At 35.3% G+C, this 9,105-nt stretch overlaps 1 pseudogene; it reads left to right on the top strand.

Annotated features, from left to right (window-relative positions):
- The first annotated feature begins 726 nt into the window (after positions 1 to 726).
- Positions 727 to 1,458, top strand: LOC134376167 (serine/threonine/tyrosine-interacting protein-like; annotated as a pseudogene).
- The last annotated feature ends 7,647 nt before the right edge of the window (positions 1,459 to 9,105 follow it).

Genomic DNA, 9,105 nt, shown 5'->3' with positions numbered 1-9,105 from the left:
GAAACCGAGCAGCTGCCAGCACAGTAAACATGCTCCAGGTTTAGACACAGGCCCTGCGGCCAGCTCTGCTAACTAACTGGCAACACACAGTAGCATTAACTAAAAATATTTATTGTCGCACATGCGCACTAACTCCACCCATACACAACTTGTTTACAAAGAAAGGAGAATGTGCTGCTCCACCCCACCTGGACCTGAGTTGGGGGAGCCTGACCAAGTTATCCTATTCTCCCCACAGCATAGCAAGAGGGAAGAGAAAAAAGGAGTAAAAGGACTCAAAGGGCACAATAGTTTAAAACAATGAATTCTGGAATTTAATAGGATTTTAGAGCATCCCCTCTTTCCTAAAATGTTTTACACAGACTGTTGGTTCTTCTGTATTTTAGTGTTACATGGGAAAAAAGGTGTCACAGTCAACTCTCTTTGGAGAACAAGGAGTTCACCAAAACTCAGTAGCTTTTTAAAAACAGCATTGCCTCTTGAAGAATTTAATTTGCCCATGAGCATTCTGAATCTTGAGACTCCATCAATTTAAAAACTGCTTTGGTCACCCGAGGGGCGTGGAGACTGGGGAGAGGGAGACTCCAGCAGCATGGTGGCTGGGTACGAGCCGCTCAACCCTCCTGGTCCCCACTGTCACCACTGCCACCTCTCGGATCACTGGGACCCTTTGGTCTGCATGTGCTACTTGTAAGCCCGCCATCCACCCCTCAGTCCGCCATTCCAATGGCCCTCCTTCCTTTCTCTGCCACTGCCAGTCCTAGGGTAACTCACCTCCCCCTCAGCCACCAGCCCACGGGACCAGGACCAGGAGGTCATGAAGCTGGAATCCCCTGCCTCCCACAGTGCAGAGAAGACATCCAGCAGCGGACCTACCCTATGAGACCAGAGATGCAGGGAATTTCACCTGGATTGTTCTTAGGCCCATATTCTTCTGCTAGGACAAGCAAGCTATCTGTACTACAGAAACATGGTATAACCCACATAATATGCATAGGACAAAATATTGAAGCAAACCTTGTTAAACCAAATTTTCAACAATTATTCAGATATTTAGTCTTGGATATTGCAGATAATTCAGTTGATAATATAGTACTTTTTTCCCCTGTGACTAAAGAACTGATTGATGGGAGCTTATAATGTTCCTATCCGTGGAAATGCAGACATCGGCAGAAGTGCTGCCTTTCTTATTGCATACGTTATGGAAACATTTGGAATGTACAGAGATGCATTTGCTTATGCTCAAGAAAGAACACTTTGTATTAATCCTAATGCTGTATTTGTCCATCAACTTGGGGAATATGAAGTCACCTACCTAGCAAAATTAACAATACAGGTGATGTCACCACTCTGGAGAGAAAGGTCATTATCTGTTCATTCTGGTAGCACAGTTCGAAGAGAACACCTGAAGAAGAAGATTTGGGAAACATGCAAGTGGCGACTGCATGGAATGGCTGACTGAAGAGCCACATTATGGAGGGTGTGAGTTTCCATTCAGGAAAGAGAAAGTAGTAGAGACAATAATAACGTGAAATGGCAAAAACAAGAGTAGTTTCTTTTCAGTTACAGCTTCCAGACATGTTTCTATGCAACATTTTGAGCAATATTTTAAGATACTGGACTTTTGCAATAGATGGCCCTGATGGCTTTATTTCTTCTTCCTCCCCTCCGCCTTCCTCTCCCCCTCCCCCTTCCCCCTCCCCTATCCCTCCCCCTTCCCCCCTCCCCTATCCCTCCCCTTCCCCTTCCCCTCCCCCATACAATTTTATTATTAAACCAAGAAATTTGGACTTGCAAAGAGGTATTACTGCAACGATGCACTTTTTATACTTGAAATTTATTTGTATGCTATAAGTTATTACTTTGAACAAACAAGAAAATAAAAACAGCTTTGGGAGCAAAGATTTAAAAGAAAAACCAACAAACAAACTCTGCTTCAATGTACACACGTTTTTAATCTAACTACACTAACAATAATGTACAGTTCTCATTGCATGCCACGTTTTTTGTTGGTTTGCAGCTAAGGTTTTTTCACGCACAGCATCTCAAGTCTTTTTGGATCACTTATGGCTGGTACTTGTAACATCACGATGACATGCTGTTCTTTATTATTTTTGCTTGTGTTTGTGCCCTCCATAGAACTGGCAATATGATTTGGGTTCACATTAAAGAATTCTTGGATTTTGTTCTGCATTTTTCATTCAGGTACACTTTTAGTTTCATTTTCCTCCTTAATTTAATTACATATTGCTGGAAGCTAAATAGCTTCTCTTCAAAGGCAGCTAGAAACTATTGATATCTAACCTTACAGATACCCTTCAGAATTAGTGAATCAGTCACACTAATTCTTTCTAGCTTTGAACTGTTTATGATTGGTTCAGAGATGTTTGGTTACACTTGCCCAGTCAGTGACGGCTGCTTACTTAACAACCTACTCCACTATCTAACAGCTGAAAATTTTCCTTTGATTTTGATTGAGAGATGCATCCCCTTTTAGAGAAACTTGAAAATGTAAACAAAAAAATATGTTTGATCTCAGAACCCATTTTTCATGAAGCATCTCAAAGAACTTGTTTTATGGAACACACTGGGAGAAATGGAAATGCTGATAAGATCAAGTCTTAATTTATTTTTTGAATTTAACAAAACATTTTTTATAAATATCACCTGAACATGTTGTTTTAGTATAAAATGTAAACAATGGAGAAGTGCACAGGACAAAACATAAAAGACTCCCATTGCTATTAATTCCACTCTGACTCCTTTTCCCAGGTAGCCTACGTGGGTACTGTGTATTCCTTGAAGTTTCCTTTTTAGGCATTTACATGTAAATATGTACAGTATATTCATATATGCATTTATGTATATTTAGTCTATATATGTTACACATACACACATACATATTTTATCAGACATATGTTTAAAAATATAATACAATAAAAGCCTTCTATGACAAGCCAATTGCCAGTATCATTCTGAATGGGGAGAAACTGAGGGCCTTTCCCTTAAGAACAGGAACAAGACAAGGATGCCCGTTCTCACCACTTCTATTTAACATAGTACTGGAGGTACTAGGTAGAGCAATCAGGCAAGAGAAAGAAAGAAAGGGAATCCAGATTGGAAAAGACGAAGTCAAACTGTCACTATTTGCAGATGACATGATACTATATATAGAAAAACCTAAAGACTCTATCAAAAAACTCGTAGAGCTGGTTAATAACTTCAGTAATGTTGCAGGATACAAAATAAATGCCCCCAAATCAGTTGCATTTATATACTGAAATAATGAATTGATATAAAGTATAAATTAAAAACATAAAATATCTACATTACTTCTGATTAGTTTTGTTTATGTATGTTTCAGAAGTCTTTTTATGTCATTTCGTATTGATGTATCTAAACTTTTAGTATGCCATCATATGGATATACCACCGATTATTTAATCTTTCTTCCACTAAACAGTATGTTTGAGGGGGAATTGGTATTATAAGCAATGTTCCAGAGAATGTCTTGTAATTATATCTTTTCATAAATGTAGAAGTAGGTTGTATTTAAACATAATATATACCTAGAAGCAGAATTGTTACTTAAAGTACATGTGCATTTTTTGGTTCTAATAAAAACTGCTAGCCTGTCTCTAGTAAGACCCCATGGGCTACATTCACACTAACAATACATGACAAGACCAATTTCTCTGAATCTTTCCAGACATTTATTCTGTCTTTAATTTTTTTTCCCCATAATCAGATAGGGAGGAAAATCTCAATTTTTATTCTTATTTGCATTTCTCTAATTACTTGATTCCTTGAGTACATTTTCATTTCTTCTTCTGTAATTGTCCTGTTTGTATTTCTTTGCCCATTTTTCCATTGGGTAGTTTTCTTTTTAAAAAAATTGATTTATAGGAGTGCTTTTTCTTAGAAATTAATCTTTTAAATAGGATACACATATTTTCACGGAAGCCTTCACTTGTCTTTTAACTTTGTTAGTTATTTCTTTCCAAAGGAAGATTTTAATTTTATAAGGTAAAATAATTATCATTTTCCTTTGCTATTTTATGTGTTCGTCTCTGGCTTTATCTGTTTAACCACAATGAGATTAATTTTTATTCATTAGGTAAGAGAGATTGTATTAGTTAGGGAACATAACTGCTGAGGTAATTAGATTTAAAAAAATATGAGTCAAACGGAATGGAAGTGTTTCACTCAAGGAACAGCCCCTGGCAGTTCAGGTCAATGGTGACTATGTGGGAGGTAGACAGCTTCACTTCACAGGGTGATTTGGGGGATCCAGGCCAATTCTGGGTCTGTCATTTGCCATTTGCAGCTGGCAAGGCCTGTTTGAAGGTCATTTCCATACCTGTCAGTGTGAGGGGAAAAATGAGGTAGAAGCACATGTGTGAGTTTTTCTGAGCTGTGTCTTAAAGTGGTACATATTAACTCTCATGTGATGCTCCCTAGAATCAGCCACAGGATCACACCACATTCCCCAGAAGAAGAAATGGATTTATGAACACGTGGCATCCTCTGCTACAAAATGTGAATTTATTTTTAAGCTTCTATAAATGGATAACCCATGTTTCTGTGATCTTTTATTGAGTAGGTCAATCTTTTACTTGAAATATCACCTTCACCATAAATTACACTGATGTAGACACACGATTTGTTAGGCACTCTCCTTCTGTCAACTGATTTGCTTATTCCTGCATGAATTCCATGGGATTTTATTTCATGTACTTTATAATAGTGACACTCCCTTATTATTCTTTTTCTAAATGTTTTTGACTATTTAGAAGCATTTTCTTTTACATAATCTTTTGAATTGTCAGGTTTCGTTAAAAAATCATCTTGTTTTGATTGAGAGGGCTTTGAATTTATAGATTAATTTGAGGAAAATACTTTTGAATTATTAAAATTCTCCATGCAGGAACATGAAATTTCTTTTATTATTTAGGTTTTATTTTGTGTCTTTCACTAAAGTTTTATATTTTTCTCTTTATAGGGCTTTCACATTTCTGGTTAGTTTTTTCCCTAGATATTGTGTGGCTTTTATCCTATTGTATATGAAATCTTTTTTTCTATTTTTTTCTCATTATTTTCAAGCAAATTATTGATTTGTGTTTCTTTAATATCCAGCAACTTATTAAACTAAATTCATTCCAACGATTTTTTAATGGATTATTTTTTAGTGGAATAAATCACTAATAAGTACTGAACGGTTTTGTATCTTCCATCCTTCCATTTTGTTTGATTGGATAGGTCTTTTTTTTTTTTTGTCTTTTTTGTGATCGGTAAGGGGATCGCAACCCTTGGCTTGGTGTCGTCTGCACTGCACTCAGCCAGTGAGTGCACCGGCCATTCCTACATAGGATCTGAACCACGACGGGAGCGTCGCTGTTCTCCCAGCACAGCACTCTCCCAAGTGTGCCACGGGGTCAGCCCGGATAGGTCTTCTATAAAGCATATTTTGTGGTTGCTTGTGCCTCCTCATCTTGCCTTGAATTTAGTTGGCTGGCTCTATTGATTTTCCATGAAGAATAATGTTTGCAATGTGTTTCTGAAAGAGATCCTTTCTTAGGTTGAGGAATTCTCTTCTACTACTTTTTCTATTTTTTAAATCAGGAAAGGCTGTTAAATTTTAAACAAAAAGTTTTGAGCATCTATTGAGATGCATCTGTTGCTAACCAGCCAGCCCTGTGTTTCCTGTCTGGTTTTAGTATAAGGCTAAGTTCAGTTGGTTAGAGAATGGTGCTGATAACTCCAACTCCAAGGTCCAGGATTTGATTCTTGTACTATCCAGCTGCAAAAAAAAAAAAAAAAAAAAAAAAAAAAAAAAAAAAAAGAATTATGAGTTTGGGAGTTTTCTGTTTTTCTATGCCCCAGAAAAATTTGTTTAAGTTAAAACTTTAAGGTTTAGTAGAACTTCCTCATGAAACTGTCTGGGCCAGGGGCCTTTTTGCAGCAAAGTAAATATTTAATGAACTTTACAATTCAATTTCTGCAAATATTAGTCTATTCAGTTTTTCTACTGCTCTTTGAGTTGATATACTCCTAGGAAATGAAACTGTTCATATTAATTTACTCACTTTAGTATGTTTTTCTACCAAGAATTCTTTTGAAAAATGTTAAAGCTTATCCATATCTATAGTTCCTTTCTCATTTCTAATATTGTTTATGTGTCTTCTTCTTTTTTGGGGGGTATCATCCAGAATTTCACTAAATTTTTCAGTTGTGTTGGTATTTTCAAGATTTAGCATTGGGTTTTATTCATCAACCTACTACATTTTTCTCTGATTTAATATTTTTTACTTTTACCATCATTACTTCCCTTTTCCTACTTTTGTTAGATTTTTCTTGTAATATTTTGAATTAACTTTGGTATTTTCTACTGTCATTGAGTTATATTTCCAAATGGTTTGCTTGATGATTAATTCTCACACATTGTCATACATTTATACATATCGGGTTTTAAAAAAAATTTTGATTTACTCTTTAACCCAAGAGTTTACAAAGAAAAATCCCATTGGATTATGTGAGCATACTTCAGAAAGTTCATGGGCAAATGAAATTAAAAGATACATGAATCTTTCCATTAACTTTCTGAAGACCTCTTATGTATTGCCTCTATCATGTTTTATCAGCAATATTGTTTGTGTTTTGAGAATTTGTTGAGATTTTCTTAGTGATCTGTTGTGTGGTCTTTTTTTCCCTAATGTTTGACAGGCCTTTTAAAAGAACAGGTATGTTTTGTTGGATATAAACTTCTTTATACATCAATTATGATTAAATTTAAATTATTCTACTTACCTATTTTCTTATTTTGGGCAATTTAATTTGCTACTTTCTGTTGGACCTTTGTTTAAATCTCTGACAATGATTGTAGAATTGTTTTTTTTTTTTTTTTTTTGGCTTGCTCCTCCATGAGTATTTTCTTTACAAATTTAGCAGCTGGTTCGTTAGATGCTTGATGATTCATGACTATTAAATTTTCTTGGTTGACTGTATATTCTACCTGTGTGCAATATGATTTTTAATACCATCCATTTTGAATTATATTTTATTTGATAATATTAATTAATGAATATGGGTACATTTTCTACTTTGCTATTGTTTTTAAGATGTATGTGTGTGTGTGTGTATATATATATATGTAAATAGTTGCATTTTTTAGTTTCAGTCATTCAGTTTGTTTTATTGGGTCTCTGACAGCTTAGGACTGGAATTATTTTCTAACTCAATATTATTCTCTGTCTTTTCAAAGAGTACTTTAATCAATTTTATTTTCTATTATTGCATTTAGGCTTATTTCTACTCACTGTGCTTTCTTGTTGGTGGTGTTTCATCCTTTTCTTATCTTTTGTTGGATTTATCATGTTTTCTATTCTTTTTTCTTTTTCCTTCTGTAGAGTAGGCTGGGAGGTATAGATTTTAATTCTCTTTTTCTGGTGGTCACCCTTGATATTTTAATTTATATATTTAAACTTATAACCTTGCATTACAGATAAAAGGGCCAAAGGCAGAAAGCATAATGATTTTTTACTTGTTATTCAGGTGGTAGATGTTGATCAAAAAATTTAATTTCCTTAGGTTTTGAACTTTTTCTCCTAGGCCTCATCCTTTCCAAAACATTTGACCCAATGTATCATGCTTTATTTATTATGCATGGTCCTTCCTTGATGTATCAGCAGACAAGTGGTTAGACAGTGTTCTTATTCCTCACCAGTGATTTTCACCAAGCTACAAACTTCATCAGTAATGGTACATTCCTTGTTAGAGCAATATCATTCTTTGGTCAAAGAAAATTAATAAAAAAGGAGAAACTATGATCATTTATTCAGCCATCTCTTATTGCACAGGAGAGTAGGATTTATTCTTCACCTACAGGACCTCATACATATCCTAGCAGAGTAGACAAACTGTTATATACAAAAAGTAGTAGCCCAGAGGTGTTAAATGTGTTTAAAAGTAGCTCGTTGTTATTCAAACTGTTGTCCATGGAGCAGCAACATCGATATCTTCTATAAGCTTGCTAGAAATGAAGAATCTCAAGCCCACCCCAGACCTACTAAATTAGAATCTTCTTACGATCCTAGGTGACTTGCATGCACACTAAAGTTTGAGAAGCATGGCTGTAATGAATCGTGTTGTCTTTGCTTCCTAATGCCCAAGAAGATCAGAGAAAACAATTGCAGCCATCTCTCAAAAAGGATACAGGACTCCAGGACATATAGATGGTCATTCTGGGCTTTATAAATTTTATCATACTTTTGTGTTTTTGCTTTTTTTTCGCTACTTTTAGCATATTCTGTAACTATATAAAACTGAATTACCTTTTGGTACAAGATAGAGTATAAATTCTTCAAAAAAATAGTTCTTTGTGATTAAATATTATCCACTTATAGTAGATCCATAATCAGTTTTCCTCTAGATTTTACTTGTTTTTTCAATTTTAGAGGTGGCTGTGAAGAAATTTATTTAAGTGCCACCTTTCTGGTGTCTTGAAAACTGAGTGATTTTACACACAAAAATTAGAACACTCAAGGTCCTCTCAGAAAAGATACCAACTTAGCAAGCTACCATAGTTTTTCTCTAAATGCTGTTTTCTTAAGGAGCATTTTCCCCATAGCTAAGAGTATTTGGAATACAAGACTGAAGAGCCAGCTGAACTGGCTTTGTCCACCATCTTTAGGTGAGAGTGCAGTCTCAAAATTATCAAAATAACAAATACATTTCTAAACACATTTTCTTGTTTTGCAGCACTCACTCACTGATACTTGCAGATTTTAAAAATATTGAGTAAAATTTTAGATGGTTTAATCATAATGATAACCAGCATTAAGTATTTTTTTTTTCCCCATTTTTGGATGGGGTAACAGAGGGAGTTTAGACTCTTTTACTGTGGGCTCCAGGCCTCCCACAGTCTTGCCTCAGCTCGCAAAGTTTCAACCTTTAAACATCTTTGGCTATAGTCTACTGTATTAATTTCCTAAGGCTGCCTTAACAAAGTACTACAAATGAGGTGGCTTAGAACAACAAAATTTGTTGTTTCACAGTTCTGGAAATTAGAAGTCCAAAATCAAATTGCTGGCAGGCTAGAGTCCCTCAA

Source organism: Cynocephalus volans, chromosome 4, assembly GCF_027409185.1.
Source record: "Cynocephalus volans isolate mCynVol1 chromosome 4, mCynVol1.pri, whole genome shotgun sequence".
NCBI classification, from domain to species: domain Eukaryota; kingdom Metazoa; phylum Chordata; class Mammalia; order Dermoptera; family Cynocephalidae; genus Cynocephalus; species Cynocephalus volans.
This window is presented reverse-complemented; position numbering and strand designations above follow the sequence as displayed.